At 42.0% G+C, this 16,791-nt stretch overlaps 2 non-coding genes across 2 annotated transcripts; both read right to left on the bottom strand.

The window, feature by feature from the left end:
* Window positions 1-432: 432 nt before the first annotated feature.
* On the bottom strand, window positions 433-540 carry LOC130953135 (small nucleolar RNA R71). Its single transcript, XR_009075307.1, has one exon. It is a non-coding gene; the product is annotated as a small nucleolar RNA R71 (small nucleolar RNA).
* Window positions 541-7,482: 6,942 nt separating this feature from the next.
* Window positions 7,483-7,590, bottom strand: LOC130952205 (small nucleolar RNA R71). The gene has a single exon (XR_009074385.1). It is a non-coding gene; the product is annotated as a small nucleolar RNA R71 (small nucleolar RNA).
* Between the last annotated feature and the right edge of the window lie 9,201 nt (window positions 7,591-16,791).

Genomic DNA, 16,791 nt, shown 5'->3' with positions numbered 1-16,791 from the left:
ACCGAATTCTTCAAGGAAGAAGAACACATGGCAGCCGAAAACAACAACAATGCCAACAATGCAAGGAAGGTGCTGGGTGACTTCACTGCACCTACTCCTGATTTTTATGGGAGAAGCATCTCTATCCCTGCCATTGGAGCAAACAACTTTGAGCTTAAGCCTCAATTAGTTTCTCTAATGCAACAGAATTGCAAGTTCCATGGACTTCCAATGGAAGATCCTCATCAGTTCTTAGCTGAATTCTTGCAAATCTGTGACACAGTCAAGACTAATGGGGTTAACCCTGAGGTCTACAGACTGATGCTATTCCCTTTTGCTGTAAGAGACAGAGCTAGAATATGGTTGGATTCTCAACCTAAAGAAAGCCTGGACTCTTGGGAGAAGCTAGTCAATGCCTTCTTGGCAAAGTTCTTTCCACCACAAAGATGGAGTAAGCTTAGAGTGGAAGTCCAAACCTTCAGACAGAAGGATGGAGAATCCCTCTATGAAGCTTGGGAAAGATACAAACAATTAATCAGAAGATGTCCCTCAGACATGCTTTCTGAATGGAGCATCATAGGTATTTTCTATGATGGTCTCTCTGAACTATCCAAGATGTCTTTGGATAGCTCTGCTGGAGGATCTCTTCATCTGAAGAAGACGCCTGCAGAAGCTCAAGAATTGATTGAAATGGTTGCAAATAACCAATTCATGTACACTTCTGAAAGGAATCCTGTGAACAATGGGACTAGTCAGAAGAAAGGAGTTCTTGAGATTGACACTCTGAATGCCATATTGGCTCAGAACAAGATATTGACTCAACAAGTCAATTTGATTTCTCAAAGTCTGTCTGGAATGCAAAATGCACCAAACAGTACTAAGGATGCTTCATCTGAGGAAGAAGCTTATGATCCTGAGAACCCTTCCATGGAAGAGGTGAATTACCTAGGAGAACCCTATGGAAACACCTATAATTCTTCATGGAGAAATCACCCAAATCTCTCATGGAAGAATCAAGAGAGACCTCAACAAGGTTTCAATAACAATAATGGTGGAAGAAACAGGTTTAGCAATAGCAAGCCTTTTCTATCATCTTCTCAGCAACAGACAGAGAGTTCTAAGCAGAATACTTCTGACTTAGCAACAACGGTCTCTGATCTAATAAAGACCACTCAAAGTTTCATGAATGAAACAAGGTCCTCCATCAGAAATTTGGAAGGACAAGTGGGTCAGCTGAGCAAGAAAGTTACTGAACTCCCTCCTAGTACTCTCCCAAGTAATACAGAAGAAAATCCAAAAGGAGAGTGCAAAGCCATAACCATGGCCGAATGTGGAGAGGAAAGAGAGGAGGAGGACGCCACTGAGGAAGACCTCAGTGGGCGTGTACCAATCTCCTCTGAGTTCCAATGGGAATCTGAGGCTCAAAATGAGACCATAGAGATTCTATTGGACTTACTTCTGCCATTCATGAGCTCTGATGAGTATTCTTCCTCTGAAGAGGATGAGTATGTCACTGAAGAGCAAGTTGCTAAATACCTTGGAGCAATCATGAAGCTAAATGACAAGTTATTTGGAAATGAGACTTGGGAGGATGAACCTCCCTTGCTCACCAAAGAACTGGATGACTTGTCTAGGCAGAAACTGCCTCAAAAGAGGCAAGATCCTGGGAAGTTTTCTATACCTTGTACCATAGGCACCATGACCTTCAAGAAGGCCTTGTGTGACTTAGGGTCAAGTGTAAACCTCATGCCCCTCTCTGTAATGGAGAAATTAGGGATCTTTGAGGTGCAAGCTGCAAGAATCTCATTAGAGATGGCAGACAATTCAAGAAAACAAGCTCATGGACTTGTAGAGAATGTTTTGGTGAAGGTTGAAGACCATTACATCCCTACTGATTTCATAGTCCTAGAGACTGGGAAGTGCATGGATGAATCCATCATCCTTGGCAGACCCTTCCTAGCCACAGCAAAGGCTGTGATTGATGTTGATAGAGGAGAGTTGATCATTCAAGTGAATGAAGAATCCTTGGTGTTTAAGGCCCAAGGACATCCCTCTATCATCATGGAGAGGAAGCATGAAGAACTTCTCTCAAAACAGAGCCAAGCAGAGCCCCCACAGTCAAACTCTAAGTTTGGTGTTGGGAGGCCACAACCAAACTCTAAGTTTGGTGTTGAACCCCCACATTCAAACTCTAAGTTTGGTGTTGGGAGGTTCCAACACGGTTCTGAGCATTTCTGAGGCTCCATGAGAGTCCTCTGTCAAGCTAATGACATTAAAGAAGCGCTTGTTGGGAGGCAACCCAATGTTTTATAGTTAACTATTTTCTTTTGTTATTTTATCTTTTTTGTAGGTTGATGATCATAAGAAGTCACAAAAAAAAATGAAAAAAAAGCAAAAACAGAATGAAAAACAGGAAGAAAAACAGCACACCCTGGAGGAGAAGAAGCTGGCGTTCAAACGCCAGTAATGCTAGCTGTTGGGCGTTTAACGCCCAGTCTGGCACCATTCTGGGCGTTTAACGCCAGAAAGGGGCACCAGACTGGCGTTAAACGCCAGTAAAGGGCAACAACCTGGCGTTAAACGCCAGGAATGGGCACCAGCCCGGCGTTTAACGCCAGAAATAGCTCAAAACGTGATTTTGAGCAACATTTGGTGCAGGGATGACTTTTCTTTGACACCACAGGATCTGTGGACCCCACAGGACCCCACCATCACTTTCTCTCTTCTTCCCCCATTCACCAATCACCTCAATACCTCTTCCCCAAAAACCCTTCACCTATCAAATCCCATCTTTCTCTTCACCACTCACATCCATCCTTCATAAATCCCCACCAACCTCACCCTTCAAATTCAAACCACTTTCCCTCCCAAACCCACCCATCATGGCCGAACCATTACCCCCCCTCTCTCCTATATATACCCTTCTTCAACCCTTCATTTTCACACAACCTAAACACCCCTTCTTTCCCTTCTTGGCCGAACACACCACCTTCCCCCTCTTCCTCATTTCTTCTTCTTCTACTCTCTTCTTTCTTCTTTTGCTCGAGGACGAGCAAACATTTTAAGTTTGGTGTGGTAAAAGCGTTGCTTTTTCGTTTTTCCATAACCATTTATGGCATCCAAGGCCGGAGAAACCTCTAGAAAGAGGAAAGGGAAGGCAAAAGCTTCCACCTCCGAGTCATGGGAGATGGATAGATTCCTCTCAAGGGTGCATCAAGACCACTTCTATGAAGTTGTGGCCTTGAAGAAGGTGATCCCCGAGGTCCCCTTTTCACTCAAAAAGGGTGAATATCCGGAGATCCGCCATGAGATCCGAAGAAGAGGTTGGGAAGTACTTACCAACCCCATTCAACAAGTCGGAATCTTGATGGTTCAAGAGTTCTATGCCAATGCATGGATCACCAAGAACCATGACCAAAGTGTGAACCCGAATCCAAAGAATTATCTCACTATGGTTCGGGGGAAATACTTGGATTTTAGTCCGGAGAGTGTGAGGGTGGCGTTCAACTTGCCTATGATGCAAGGAGATGAGCATCCTTACACTAGAAGGGTCAACTTTGATCAAAGGTTGGACCAAGTCCTCACAACCATATGTGAAGAGGGCGCACAATGGAAGCAAGATTCAAGAGGCAAGCCGGTTCAATTAAGAAGGCATGACCTCAAGCCCGTGGCTAGAGGATGGTTAGAGTTCATACAACGCTCAATCATTCCCACTAGCAACCGGTCCGAAGTTACCATAGACCGGGCCATCATGATCCATAGCATCATGATTGGAGAAGAAATAGAAGTTCATGAGGTTATAGCCCAAGAACTCTACAAGGTGGCGGACAAGACCTCCACTTTGGCAAGGTTAGCCTTTCCTCATCTCATCTGTCACCTCTGTTATTCAGTTGGAGTTGACATAGAGGGAGATACCCCCATTAATGAGGACAAGCCCATCACCAAGAAAAAGATGGAGTACACAAGAGACCCCTCTCACCAAGAGATCCCTGAGATTCCTCAAGGGATGCACTTTCCTCCACAAAACTATTGGGAGCAACTAAACACCTCCCTAGGAGAATTGAGTTCCAACATGGGACAACTAAGGGTGGAGCATCAAGAACACTCCATTCTCCTCCATGAAATTAGAGAAGACCAAAGAATCATGAGGGAGGAGCAACAAAGACAAGGAAGAGACATTGAGGAGCTCAAGCACTCCATAGGATCTTCAAGAGCAAGAAAGAGCCGCCATCACTAAGGTGGACCCGTTCCTTGATTTCCTTGCTCTTTATTCGTCTGTTTTTCGATTTTTATGATTTATGTTATCCATGTTTGTGTCTTGTGATCATTAGTGTCTTAGTGTCTATGCCTTAAAGTTATGAATGTCCTATGAATCCATCACCTTTCTTGAATAAAAATTGTTCTTAATTGAAAAGGAGAAGAATTGCATGAATTCTGAATTTTATAATAGTTTAATTATTTTGATGTGGTGGCAACCCTTTTTGTTCTCTGAATGTATGCTTGAACAGTGCATATGTCTTTTGAACTTGTGGTTCATGAATGTTGGCTCTTGAAAGAATGATGAAAAAGGAGACATGTTACTGAGGATCTGAAAAATCATTAAAAATGATTCTTGAAGCAAGAAAAAGCAGTGAATACAAAAAAAAAAGAGAAAAAGCAAACGAAAAAAAAAATCGAAAAAAAAAGAAAGAAAAAGAAAGAAATAAAGCTGTGATCCAAGGCAATAAGAGTGTGCTTAAGAACCCTGGACACCTCTAATTGGGGACTTTAGCAAAGCTGAGTCACAATCTGAAAAGGTTCACCCAATTATGTGTCTGTGGCATGTATGTATCCAGTGGTAATACTGGAAGACAGAGTGCTTTGGGCCACGGCCAAGACTCAATAAGTAGCTGTGTTCAAGAATCATCATACTTAACTAGGAGAATCAATAACACTATCTGGATTCTGAGTTCCTAAAGAAGCCAATCATTCTGAATTCCAAAGGATAGAGTGAGATGCCAAAACTATTCAGAGGCAAAAAGCTAAAAGCCCCGCTCATCTAATTAATACTGATCTTCATAGATGTTTTTGGAGTTCATTGCATATTCTCTTCTTTTATCTTATTTGATTTTCAGTTGCTTGGGGACAAGCAACAATTTAAGTTTGGTGTTGTGATGAGCGGATAATTTGTATACTTTTTGGCATTGTTTTTAGTATGTTTTTGTTATGATTTAGTTAGTTTTTATTATATTTTTATTAGTTTTTAATTAAATTTCACTTTTCTGGACTTTACTATGAGTTTGTGTGTTTTTCTGTGATTTCAGGTATTTTCTGGCTGAAATTGAGGGACCTGAGCAAAAATCTGATCCAGAGACTCAAAAGGACTGCAGATGCTGTTGGATTCTGACCTCCCTGCACTCGAAGTGGATTTTCTGGAGCTACAGAAGCCCAATTGGCGCGCTCTCAACGGCGTTGGAAAGTAGACATCCTGGGCTTTCCAGCAATATATAATAGTCTATACTTTGCCCAAGATTTGATGGCCCAAACCGGCGTTCAAAGTCACCTCAAGAAATTCCAGCGTTAAACGCCGGAACTGGCACCTAATTGGGAGTTAAACGCCCAAACTGGCACTAAAGCTGGCGTTTAACTCCAAGGAGAGTCTCTACACGAAAAAGCTTCATTGCTCAGCCCAAGCACACACCAAGTGGGCCCGGAAGTGGATTTTTATGTCATTTACTCATCTATGTACTAGTTTTCTATAAGTAGGACCTTTTACTATTGTATTAGGGAGACTTTTTGGGTAGCTATCTTTGTTTATGCTATCTTAGACCTTTGGGAGGCTGGCCATTCGGCCATGCCTAGACCTTGTTCTTATGTATTTTCAACGGTGGAGTTTCTACACACCATAGATTAAGGTGTGGAGCTCTGCTGTACCTCGAGTATTAATGCAATTACTATTGTTCTTCCATTCAATTCCGCTTGTTCTTTATCCAAGATATCACTTGTTCTTCAACATGATGAAGGTGATGATTGACGCCCATCACCATTCTCACTCATGAACAAGGTGACTGACAACCATTCTTGTTCTACAAGCATCTGAGGCTTAGTGAATATCTCTTGGATTCCTGATTGCACGATGCATGGTTGATCGCCTGACAACCGAGTGCTCGCCTGACAAACGAGCCAACCATTCCGTGAGATCAGAGTCTTCGTGGTATAGGCAAGAACTGATGGCAGCATTCAAGAGAATCCGGAAGGTCTAACCTTGTCTGTGGTATTCTGAGTAGGATTCAATGACTGAATGACTGTGACGTGCTTCAAACTCCTAGCAGGCTAGGGCGTTAGTGACAGACGCAAAAGTATCAATGGATATTATTCCGGCCTGACCGAGAACCGACAGCTGAATTCCGCTATGCCGTGACAGGACATATGCAATCGCTTTCACTGAGAGGATGGGAGGTAGCTGCTGACAACAGTGAAACCCTACACAAGCTTGCCATGGAAAGGAGTAAGAAGGATTGGATGAAGGCAGTAGGAAAGCAGAGAGACGGAAGGGAAGGCATCTTCATACACTTGTCTGAAGCTCTTACACCAATGATATGCATAAGTATCTCTATCTTTATCTTTATATTATTTTCGTTCATCATCATATACATTTGAGTTTGCCTGACTAAGATTTACAAGATGACCATAGCTTGCTTCAATGCTAACAATCTCCGTGGGATCGACCCTTACTCACGTAAGGTATTACTTGGACGACCCAGTGCACTTGCTGGTTAGTTGTGCGAAGTTGTGTAATGCCATGGTATTGAGCTACCACGTTTTTTGGAGCCATTACCGGGGATTATGAGAGTTGTGAAAAGTATTGTTCACAATTTCGCGCACCAATCACCCAAGCTAATCACTAATTTTAACTAAGGAGATTCCTTTACTTGCTCTTTTCTTGCTGTGTATTGACTGTATGACAGGTAGAAGAGGAGAGACTTCATCCTCTTTTGATAGTGAACCTGAGAGAACCTTCCTTAGATTGAGGAGGGAGGCTAGAGGCAAGGGTATAGTTGGAGAAGATCCAATAGAAGAAGATCTAACAACCACCATGGAAGACGAAGTGTACGAAGATGTTGGAGGAGGAGCTAAAATCAAGTTGGGCAAGAGAAGAGAGTCTTAGGCTCCTATATCAACCCGAATCCAGGAAACTGTGGCAACAGCATCCTCAAGCCAACAATCCATGCCAACAACTTTGAGTTGAAACCTCAACTCATCACACTAGTCCAGAATAACTGCTCATATGGAGGAGGTGCTCAAGAAGATCTAAATCAACATCTTAACACATTCTTGAGGATATGCGATACTGCAAAGTCCAATGCTGTGCACCCTGACACCTACAAACTACTTTTGTTCCCTTTCTCGCTCAGAGATAAGGCAACAAAGTGGTTAAAATCATTCCCCAAGGAGAGCCTAACCACATGGGAGGATGTTGTGAACAAATTTCTAGCGAGATTTTACCCTCCACAGAGGATCAACAGACTAAGAGCTGAGGTGCAAACCTTTAGACAGCTAGATGGTGAAACACTCTATGAGGCCTGGGAGAGGTTCAAAGATCTAACAAGAAAATGCCCACTAGATATGTTTAATGAGTGGGTGCAGCTCCACATTTTCTATAAAGGATTAACCTATGAATCGAAGAAGGCTATGGACCACTCTTCAGGGGGTTCACTCAACAAGAAGAAGACCATTGAGAAAGCCATAGATGTCATTGAAACTGTAGCTGAGAATGACTACTTCTATGCTTCAGAAAGAGGCCAAAAGAAGGGGGGTGTTGGAACTCAATTTTATGGATGCCCTGTTAGCACAAAACAAGGCAATTGCAGCACAATTGGCATCCTTAACCAAGAAAATGGAAAACAATCAAGTTGCAGTTGTCCAAGCTCAAGCACCACCCCAAGAAGAAAATGAACCAGAAGTTGAATGTGAGCAAGAAAACTATGTGAATAACCCCTTTCGACCAGCATATGACCCTAACTCCAAGACATATAACCCAGGATAAAAGAACCACCCAAATTTTGGGTGGGGGAACCAACAAAATCACAACCAATATCACAACAAACCATACCAAGCCAATCAATACCTGAATCAGAACTCCAACCATCAGTCAAATAAAAACAGACCTTACCACAATCCACCTTACACATCATATCCTTCCAACCAGCAAACAAACCACCATCAAGACACACTAACCCCAACCTCACAACCGTGTAAAATCAAGGGTAACTTTGAGAGAGTAGAGGCCGCAATAGCACAGCTGTCATCACAGCTCAGAGGGGCCATTTCCACCCTCTTGGAAAGGCAAGCACAAGCTGAAAAGAAGATAGATGCCAACCAAGAAGAATACAGATCAAATTTGAAGAACCAAGGTGCAGCAATATCAAAGCTGGAAGCACAAGTGGGGTTCTTATCCAAGTAAATCCCAATGCCTACACACACATTTCCAAGTGACACCATGGCCAACCCAAAAGGGGAGTGCAAGGCCATCACACTTAGAAGTGGAAAGTTATAGAAGAAGCCACCCCAAACAAGGAGAATCACGATGAAGAAGCTGCAGAAAAGCCTGAAAATAGGAAAAAAGAAGAGGTCCCTAGCCCATCTTCACCAAAGCCAATCTTGAAGCCTTACGTGCCAAAGGCACCATACCCACAAAGGCTAAGGAAGGATGGGAAGGACAGCCAGTTTTCCAGATTGTTGGAAATCTCCAAAAAGCTCCAAATTAACATACCATTTGCTGAAGCACTGGAACAAATGCCCCTCTACACAAAGTTCCTAAAGGAGCTCATGACAAGGAAAAGAAAATAGGGAGAAAAAGAGACTGTAGTCCTAACTGAGGAATGTATTGCCATCATACAAAAGAAACTCCCCCAGAAAATGAAGAACCCAGGGAGTTTCCAAATCCCCTGCATCATAAGAGATATCACTATTGAAAAGGATTTATGTGACTTAGGGGCTAGCATTAATCTCATGTCCTTGAACATAATAAGAAGGATGAGAATTGAGAAAGCCAAACCAACAAGAATGGCACTCCAACTAGCTGACAGGACATTCAAGTTTTCACATGGAGTGGTCAAAGATTTATTAGTGAAGGTGGGAGAATTCATCTTCCCAGTTGACTTTGTTGTGCTGGATATGGAAGAAGAGGTAAACACTTCAATTATCCTAGGAAAGCCATTTCTAGCTACTGTTGGAGCCATCATTGATGTGCAAAAAGGAGAACTAGTCTTGAAATTACATGAGGAAAAGGTGGTCTTTAATGTCTTCAAGTCAATGAGTTATCCCAAGGAAGCAATAGGAGAATGCATGATGGTCGACACCATAGAACAAATATTCCAAGGAGTTTTGGAAGAAGAGCAATATGAAGGAAGTATAAAATTGGAGCAACAAGCACCACGTGAAGAACCACCACAAGGAACCATAGAAAGTTCAATCATGACAAACCACAAAGACAACAATGGAGAAGAGGCACCAAAACTAGAGCTAAAAACCCTACCTCCAAGCTTGAAATATGCCTATCTAGGTGACAACAGCACCTACCCAATGATCATCAACTCAAGCTTGAGTAAGGAGAAAGAAAGAGGAGCTCATCCAAGTGCTGAAACAACACAAGGATGCTATAGGCTGGACACTCACAGACTTAAAAGGAATCAGCCCTTCAATGTGTATGCACAAGATCCTACTTGAGGAGGGCACTAAGCCCTCAAGGCAACAACAAAGAAGGTTGAATCCAACCATGAATGAGGTAGTCCAGAAAGAAGTGTTGAAGTTGTGGCAAGTTGGGGTGATCTACCCCATCTCAGACAACCCTTAGGTCAGCCCGGTACAAGTAGTTCCAAAGAAAAGAGAAATTACTGTTGTACCAAATGAGAAGAATGAGTTGATACCAACAAGAACAGTGACTGGTTGGCGCATGAGCATCAACTACAGAAAGCTCAATGAAGCCACCAGGAAGGACCATTTCCCCCTACCATTCATGGACCAAATGCTTGAGAGGCTGGATGGACATGAATACTACTACTTTCATGACGGTTATTCGGGTTACAACCAAATAGTTGTAGACCCAAAGGACCAGGAGAAAACTTCATTTACTTGTCCATATGGTGTTTTTGCTTACAGGAGGATGCCCTTTGGACTGTGCAATGCACCTGCAACATTCCAAAGGTGCATACTCTCCATATTTTCAGACATGATTAAGAGGTTTATTGAGGTGTTTATGGATGACTTCTCTGTGTTTGGTAACACATATTCTGATTGCTTGCATTACTTAGGCCTGGTGCTAAAGAGATGCCAAGAGACCAACCTTGTTTTAAACTGGGAAAAATGCCATTTCATGGTTACGGAATGAGTGGTCCTTGGTCATAAAATCTCAAATAAGGGCATAGAAGTGGACAAGGCAAAAGTAGAGGTGATTGAAAAGTTACCTCCACCTTGCAATGTCAAAGCAATTAGAAGCTTTTTGGGACATGTTGGTTTCTATAGGAGGTTTATTAGAGACTTCTCTAAGGTTTCCAAGCCATTGAGCAACCTACTTGTCTCTAATGTGTCTTTTGTTTTTGATAATGAATGCATGTTAGCCTTTGAGGAGCTTAAGAACAAACTTTCTTCTGCACCTATCATAGCACCACCATGTTGGGATCTACCCTTTGAGTTGATGTGTGATGCATCAGATTTTGCTGTGGGTGCTGTTTTAGGACAGAGGAAGGATAAATTGGTGCATGTCATTTATTATGCCAGCAAGGTCCTTAATGAGAATCAAAGGAACTACACCACTACAGAGAAGGAATTACTTGCCATTGTCTTTGCTTTTGATAAATTAATATCATATCTCATTGGTTCTAAAGTAATTGTATTCATTGATCATTGGTGGACGAAATTGTGATCCTCAAAGTTGGTCTCTTTGTATTTGTATGAAATCAAAAATACCCCAAAGAGATCATGGTGTGATGAATTGGGATCTTAATAATCCCTGGTGTGATCATAACTCCGTTCAACTTAACCAGCAAGTGTACTGGGTCATCCAAGTAATACCTTACGTGAGTAAGGGTCGATCCCACAGAGATTGTTGGTATGAAGCAAGCTATGGTCACCTTGTAAATCTCAGTTAGGCAGATTAAATGGTTTATGATGAGTTCGAAAATTAATAATAAACAGAAAATAAAAAGGGACAGAAATACTTTTGTAAATTAACGGTGGGGATTTCAGATAGGCGTGTGGAGATGCTAGAATCCTCTCGAATCTCTACTTTCTTATTACATTCATCCAATCCTTCTTACTCCTTTCCATAGCAAGCTGTATGTAGGGCATCACCATCTTCAATGGCTACTTTTCATCCTCTCGGGAAAATGGTCCTATGCGCTGTCACTGCATGGCTAATCGTCTGGAGGCATCACCCTTGTTGATGGCTACATCCCATCCTCTCAGTGAAAATGGTCCAAATGCTCTGTCACAGCACGGCTAATCATCTATCGGTTCTCAATCAGGTTGGAATAGAATCCCTTGATTCTTTTGCGTCTGTCACTAACGCCCAGCCTTCAGGAGTTTGAAGCTCATCACAGTCATTCAATACCAGAATCCTACTCGGAATACCACAGACAAGGTTAGACTTTCCGGATTCCCGGGATCCTACTCGGAATACCACAGACAAGGTTAGACTTTCCGAATTCCCATGAATGCCGCCATCTATCTAGCTTATACCATGAAGATTCTGTTGGGGAATCTAAGAGATATGCGCCCGGCCTAAAGTAGAACGGAAGTGGTTGTCAGTCACGCGCGTTCATAGGTGAGAATGATGATGAGTATCACGGATCATCACATTCATCAATTTGAAGTGCAACGTATATCTTGGAATAAGAATAAAAGAGAACTGAATATAAAGTAATGGTAATTGTATTGAAACTTGCGGTACAGCAGAGCTCCACACCCTTAATCTATGGTGTGCAAAAACTCCACCGTTGAAAATACATAAGTGAAAGGTTCAGGCATGGCCGAATGGCCAGCCCCCTAAAACGTGATCAATAGCCTCTTAAGATGAATAATAAAACAAAACTGAGACCAAAGATGAAACGTGGTCAAAAGACGTCTAATACAATAGTTAAATGTCTTATATATACTAAACTAGCTACTAGGGTTTACATGAGTAGGTAATTGATGCATAAATCCACTTCCGGGGCCCACTTGGTGTATGCTTGGGCTGAGCTTGATCTATCCACGAGCTGAGGCTTTTATTGGAGTTGAACGCCGAGTTATAGCGTGTTTCTGGCGTTCAACTCCGGGTTATGACGTGTTTCTGGCGTTTAACTCCAGACAGCAGCATGTACTTGGTGTTGAGCGCCACTTTACGTCGTTAATTCCCGAATAAAGTATGGACTATTATATATTTCTGGAAGGCTCTGGATGTCTACTTTCCAACGCTGTTGAGACCGCGCCTTTTGGAGTTCTGTAGCTCCAGAAAATCCATTTCGAGTGCAGGGAGGTCAGAATCCAACAGCATCAGCAGTCCTTTTGTCAGCCTTTTTCAGAGTTTTGCTCAAGTCCCTCAATTTCAGCCAGAAATTACCTGAAATCACAGAAAAACACACAAACTCATAGTAAAGTCCATAAATGTGAATTTAACATAAAAACTAATGAAAACATCCCTAAAAGTAGCTTGAACTTACTAAAAACTACCTAAAAACAATGCCAAAAAGCGTATAAGTTATCCGCTCATCACAACACCAAACTTAAATTGTTGCTTGTCCCCAAGCAACTGAAAATCAAATAGGATAAAAAGAAGAGAATATACTATAAATTCCAGAATATCAATGAATATTAATTCTAATTAGATGAGCGGGACTTGTAGCTTTTTGCTTCTGAAAAGTTTTGGCATCTCACTTTTTCCTTTGAAGTTTAGAATGATTGGCTTCTCTAGGAACTTAGAATTTTTGATAGTGTTATTGACTTTCCTAGTTAAGTATGTTGATTCTTGAACACAGCTACTTATGAGTCTTGGCCGTGGCCCTAAGCACTTTGTTTTTCCAGTATTACCACCGTATACATAAATGCCACAGACACATGACTGGGTGAACCTTTTCAGATTGTGACTCAGCTTTGCTAGAGTCCCCAGTTAGTGGTGTCCAGAGCTCTTAGGCACACTCTTTTGCTTTGGATCCTTTTTACCCTTGCCTTTTGGTTTTAAGGGCTATTGGCTTTTTCTGCTTGCTTTTTCTTTTTTTTTTTGCAAGCTTTCTTTTTCACTGCTTTTTCTTGCTTCAAGAATCAATTTCAAGATTTTTCAGATCATCAATAACATTTTTCTTTGTTCATCATTCTTTCAAGAGACAACAGTTTTAACATTCATAAACAACAATATCAAAAGACATATGCACTGTTCAAGCATTCATTCAGAAAACAAAAAGTATTGTCACTACATCAATATAATTAAACTAAATTCAAGGATAAATTCGAAATTCATGTACTTCTTGTTCTTTTGATTTAGAGCATATTTCATTTAAGAGAGGTGAAGGATTAATGGATTTTATTCATAGCTTTAAGATATGGTTACTACATACTAATGATCATAAAGTAGAGACACAAAATATAGATAAACATAGAAACCGAAAAAAAATAGAAAGAAATAAGAACAAGGAATGAATCCACCTTAGTGACGTCTTCTTCTTGAAGGACCAACAATGTCCTTAAGCTCTTCTATGTCCCTTCCTTGCCTTTGTTGCTCCTCCCTCATTGCTCTTTGATCTTCTCTTATTTCATGGAGAATGATGGAGTGCTCATGATGTTCCACCCTTAATTGTTCCACATTGTGGCTCAAATCTTCTAAGGAAGTGTTGAGTTATTCCCAATAGTTGTTGGGAGGAAAGTGCATCCCTTGAGGCATCTCAGGGATTTCTTGATGATGAGCTTCCTCATGCATCTCTTGAGATCCGTGGAGGGTCTCTCTTGCTTGCTCCATCCTCTTCTTGGTGATGGGCTTATCCTCTTCAATGGAGATGTCTCCTTCTATGATAACTCCAGCTGAGTAGCATAGATGGCAAATAAGGTGAGGAAAAGCTAGCCTTGCCATGGTGGAGGGCTTTTCGGCTATTTTGTAGAATTCATTGGAGATGACTTCATGAACTTCTACTTCTTCTCCAATCATGATGCTATGAATCATGATGGCCCGATCCACAGTAACTTCAGATCGGTTGCTAGTGGGAATGATGGAGCGTTGAATGAACTCCAACCATCCTCTAGCCACAGGCTTGAGGTCCAGTCTTCTTAGTTGGACTGGCTTGCCTTTGGAGTCTCTCTTCCATTGAGCTCCTTCCACACATATGTCTATAAGGACTTGGTCCAACCGTTGATTAAAGTTGACCTTTCTAGTGTAGGGGCGTACATCTTCTTGCATCATGGGCAAGTGGAACGCCAATCTCACATTCTCCGGACTAAAATCTAAGTATTTCCCCCGAACCATTGTAAGATAATTCTTTGGATTCGGGTTCATACTTTGATCATGGTTCCTAGTGATCCATGCATTGGCATAGAACTCTTGAACCATTAAGATTCCGACTTGTTGCATGGGGTTGGTTAGGACTTCCCACCTCTCCTTCGGATCTCATGTCGGATTTCCGGATACTCATTTTTCTTGAGCTTGAAAGGGACCTCAGGGATCACCTTCTTCTTTGCCACAACATCATAGAAGTGGTCTTGATGGCTTTTGGAGATGAATCTTTCCATCACCCATGACTCGGAGGTGGAAGCTTTTGTCTTCCCTTTTCCTTTTCTAGAGGATTCTCCGGCCTTAGGTGCCATTGATGGTAATGGAAAAACAAAAAGCTTATGCTAGGGGTTTATATAGGGAAAGGGGAGAGGGTATGTGCGGCCATTTTAGGGTGGGTTTGGGTGGAAAAGATTTTTGAATTTTGGAGGTAGGTGGGGTTTATGGGAAAGGGTGGATGGATGTGAGTGGTGAAGAGGTGATGGGGAAGAGAGATTGAGGTGATTGGTGAAGGGTTTTGCGAAGTGTGACATGGGGAAGAGTGTTATAGGATTAGGAGGTAAGGTAGGAATATGTTAGGTGGGGATCCTGTGGGGTCCACAGATCCTGAGGTGTCAAGGAATTCCATCCCTGCACCAAATAGGCATGTAAAATGCCTTTGCATACCATTCTGGCGTTTAAACGCCGAGGTGATGCACGTTCTGGGCGTTCAACGCCCATGTGTAGCATGTTTTTGGTGTTGAACGCCAGTTCCATGCTTGTTACTGGCGTTCAGCGCCAACTTTCCTCAAGGCACATTCCTGGCGTTCAAACGCCAGGATGTTGCTTGTTTCTGGCGTTCAGCACCAGATTCATGCTCTGTTCTGTTATTGAACGCCAGCCAGATGCTCCTTACTGGTGTTGAACGCCAGTCTGTCCTCCCTCCAGGGTGTGATTTTTCTTCTGCTGTTTTTTATTCTATTTTTAATTTTTATATTTTTTTCGTGACTCCACATGATCATGTACCTAATAAAACATAAAATAACAATAAAATAAAATTAAAATTAGATAAATAAAAATTTGGGTTGCCTCCCAACAAGCACTCTTTTAATGTTATTAGCTTGACAGTGGGCTCTCATGGAGCCACAAGGTGATCAGGTCAAGGTTGTACAGTCCCAACACCAAACTTAGAGTTTGGATATGGGGTCTTAACACCATACTTATAGTTTGGTTGTGGCCTCCCAACACCAAACTTAGAGTTTGACTGTGGGGGCTCTTCTTGACTCTGAACTGAGAGAAGCTCTTCATGCTTACTCTCTTTTGTCACAGAGGGATGGCCATGTGCCTTAAACACAAGGTAGTCCCCATTCAATTGAAGGACTAATTCACCTCTGTTGACGTCTATCACAGCTCCTGCTGTAGCTAGGAAAGGTCTTCCAAGGATGATGCATTCATCCTCTTCCTTCCTAGTGTCTAAGATTATGAAATCAGCAGGGATGTAAAGGCCTTCAACCTTTACTAACACGTCCTCTACTATTCCATAAGCTTGTCTCAATGATTTGTCTGCCAATTGTAATGAGAACAAGGCAGGTTGTACCTCAATGATCCCCAGCTTCTCCATTACAGAGAGTGGCATAAGATTTATCCCTGACCCTAGATCACATAGAGCTTTTTCAAAGGTCATGGTGCCTATGGTACAGGGTATTAAGAACTTGCCAGGATCTTGTCTCTTTTGAGGTAAAATTTTCTGAATCCAGGTGTCTAGTTCACCAATGAGCAAGGGAGGTTCACTTTCCCAAGTCTCATTACCAAACAACTTGGCATTCAGTTTCATGATAGCTCCTAAATATTGAGCAACTTGCTCTCCAGTCACATCTTCATCCTCTTTAGAGGAAGAATAATCTTCAGAGCTCATGAATGGCAGAAGGAGATTTAATGGAATCTCTATGGTCTCTATATGAGCCTCAGATTCCATTGGATCCTTAATAGGAAACTCCTTCTTGATTGAGGGACGTCCCATGAGGTCTTCCTCACTAGGATTTTTGTCCTCCTCCTCCCTTGTGCATTCGGCCATGTTGATTACATCAATAACCTTGCACTCTCCTTTTGAATTCTCTTCTGTATTGCTTGGGAGAATACTGGGAGGAGTTTCAATGACTTTCTTACTTAGCTGGCCCACTTGTGCCTCCAGATTTCTGATGGAGGATCTTGTTTCACTCATGAAACTGAAAGTGTCCTTTGACAGATCAAAGACTAGATTGGCTAAATTAGAAGTGTTTTGTTCAGAATTCTCTGTCTGTTGCTGAGAAGATGATGGAAAAGGCTTGCTATTGCTCAGC

Source organism: Arachis stenosperma, chromosome 9 (genome assembly GCF_014773155.1).
Source record: "Arachis stenosperma cultivar V10309 chromosome 9, arast.V10309.gnm1.PFL2, whole genome shotgun sequence".
Taxonomy (NCBI): domain Eukaryota; kingdom Viridiplantae; phylum Streptophyta; class Magnoliopsida; order Fabales; family Fabaceae; genus Arachis; species Arachis stenosperma.
The sequence above is the reverse complement of the archived record's forward strand: the minus strand, read 5'-3'. Positions and strand labels throughout refer to the sequence as shown.